We start from the raw sequence: 2,849 nt of genomic DNA on the forward strand, positions 1-2,849 counted from the left end.
CTTTATTAAACTATCAAAGGGGAGCCATTCTGATCTAAAGATTAGAACAATCACTAGGGTGGGGAGATAATCTGTACTTATTTACTGATTAAGCTCTACAATTAAGGGGGAAGGTCAGTCATGGTTCAACAGGGGTTGTACAGAGAGCAAGCAAACAGGGTGGCCTGATCATACAGCTGTGAAGACTGTTGAAATGACAACAAAAGATTTAGAATATTACAGAAACTGAGTTAATAAAGCAGTGGCAGGGTTTGAGAGGATTGATCCCCATTTTGAAAGAAGTTCTGTTATAGGTAAACTGCTATCAAACAGCATTGCATGCTGGAGAGAAACTGTTCATGAAAGGAAGAATTAATCACGGCAGACTTCTCTGTTGTCTTATTTTAAGAAATTGTCACAGCCGTCCCAGCCTTCAGCAACCACCAACCTGATCAGTTAGCAGCCATCAACATAGAGGCAAGACCCCCATCAGCAAAAAGATAACTCACAAAAGGCTGAGATGATGCTTAGCATTTTTTAGCAATAAAGTATTTTTTAATTAAAGTATGCATATTGGTTTTTTATACATAATACTATTGTACACTTACTAGAGCACACTATAGTATAAACATAACTGTTTTATGCACTGGGAAAAAATGTGTGTGACTTGCTTTATTGCAATATTCACTTTATTGCAGTCATCTGGAAAGAACCGGCAATATCTTGGATGGTATGCAGTATCTTGGGTGGCAGCTTATATATGTTGCACCTTTCCCCTGCTGAAAGAGGGAGACATCTCCCTATTATAAACAAATTCTCTTGCCAAGAGGCAGGGAAGACTCCTGTGTTCTCACCCACTGAAATGTAAGTGAATGTCTACAAGGGGAAGATTAAACAAGTGTCTCTGGGTTTACATATACCGTGTAAACACATCTCCATTGTAGCTGGTTTAAGGTACAAAGTATGTGCCTTAATGTAGGTACATCTCATACCTTAATGTAGGTAAATCTCTCCAGAAATCTGCAAACCTATTGAGTCATCTTCTAGTTTCCAAGGCTTGTCTACTAACCCAAGTTCCAATAAAATTTATTCATAAAGCCCTAACCACAGAGAAACATTAAAAATATATTCTCTATAGAACCACCAATTATCTGAAATGAAAAAGAATAATATTTTTTCTAAATGACAAACTGATGATAGGGTCTTATCAGATATCTTCAGGTATCTTTATTCATTTTATAAACAATGTTTCTATTTGAGTCACAGATAGAAAAAAATATCACATTCCCCCAGTTTTCATCATGGGATTATTCACTCTTCTGTCCTCACCATTAACAGTTAAAGCTCCTTAAAGAGCATTTTACCCTCTTTTATTTTTTCATTTAAAATCCTTCCCCTAGACTGTCTAACACACACTCACTCCTCATACAATTCAAAAAATTGACATATATACACTAATATGTATAAAATAGATAACTAATAAGAACCTGCTGTATAAAAAATAAAGTAAAATTCAAAAATTCAAAAAAAATTATATTCATAAAATTATATCTTTAACCCAGAGCTCTCTTCTCACCACCAGTTGAATGAATACAACTGCTTACTTGGTAACTTTACTTGGACATCTCCAAGATACCTGAAACTCAAAAAGCCCATATTGAAATAATGAACCCCACCAAAAAGGTGGTATTTTCCATATTCCTCATTTCAGTGAATGACATCACATCGTTATGACCCCAGCTACGTATGCCAGAAACCAAGTCACCCTAAATTCTTCCCTCTCCTTCATCTTCATATCTAACCCATAACCAAATCCTCTAACATTCTAACTCATAAATTTCTCTCAGATCTGTTTCTTTCTCTCCCCACTGTCACAAGTATAATCTGAGCTGCTATTACCTCTTGCCTGAACTATTGCAATAGCTTTTCTGCACTGTTCAGTATGGTAGCCACTAGGCACACATGTCTATCTACATTTAACTTTAAATTAACTAAACTTCAAAATTCAAAACCTCAAACTAACCACATTTCAAGTGAACAGCATGGATGTAGACCATTTACCTCACTGAAGAAATTTCTGTTGGATTTCACTATATCTAAAATGTTCTATGTGAATCTGTTTTACTCTTTATCTAATTAATTAGTCACATTGTACACCAAGTTAGATTTTTAAATACAATTTTAAATAAGCCCTAAGTCCCGCCCCCCAACACACACACACACACACACACACACACACACACACACACACAATTTAAAATATTTTATTGGCTTTCCTTCTGCTTTTAGATTAGTCTTTACCCTACCATTAAATGAAAGTGATTACTTTGGCTAAAAATTTCTGTACCGAACCCCACGGCTCCTGATTATTCTGCACCCTCATTTAGACTAACTCATCTAGACTCACTCTGTAGTTCGCTATAATCTAACAATATTGACCTTTAAAAAAAAATTCAAATGACCCTGTCCTTCTTCCCACTTCAGGGCATTTGAATAAGCAGTGCCCTAATCATGGAGTTCTATTTTCTTTTTTCTTTTTTCTTTTTGTTTTTGATTAACCATTCAACCATTAGATATTTCAAATCTGTTGTCAAAACCTCAAATAAGCCTGCCATGACATTCTTGATCAGGTCAAATCCTCTTGCTTTAAGTAATCATGCATAATGCAACTCTCCTTCAAAAGATTTATTATAGCTGCAATTTTACACTATAATATGTATGATATTTGATTAAAGAGGGCAGAGATAATATCTGTTTTTGCTGGGTTATGGTGATTAGCTCAGTGAAGCTGCTTATACATTTTTGTTGAATGAATTAGAGTCTCCTTTTCTTTCTTTTCATTTTTTTTTTTTGTGGTAGGGGAGCCTCTC

The sequence above is a fragment of the Lipotes vexillifer genome, unplaced genomic scaffold, assembly GCF_000442215.2.
Source record: "Lipotes vexillifer unplaced genomic scaffold, Lipotes_vexillifer_v1.1 scaffold1350, whole genome shotgun sequence".
NCBI classification, from domain to species: domain Eukaryota; kingdom Metazoa; phylum Chordata; class Mammalia; order Artiodactyla; family Lipotidae; genus Lipotes; species Lipotes vexillifer.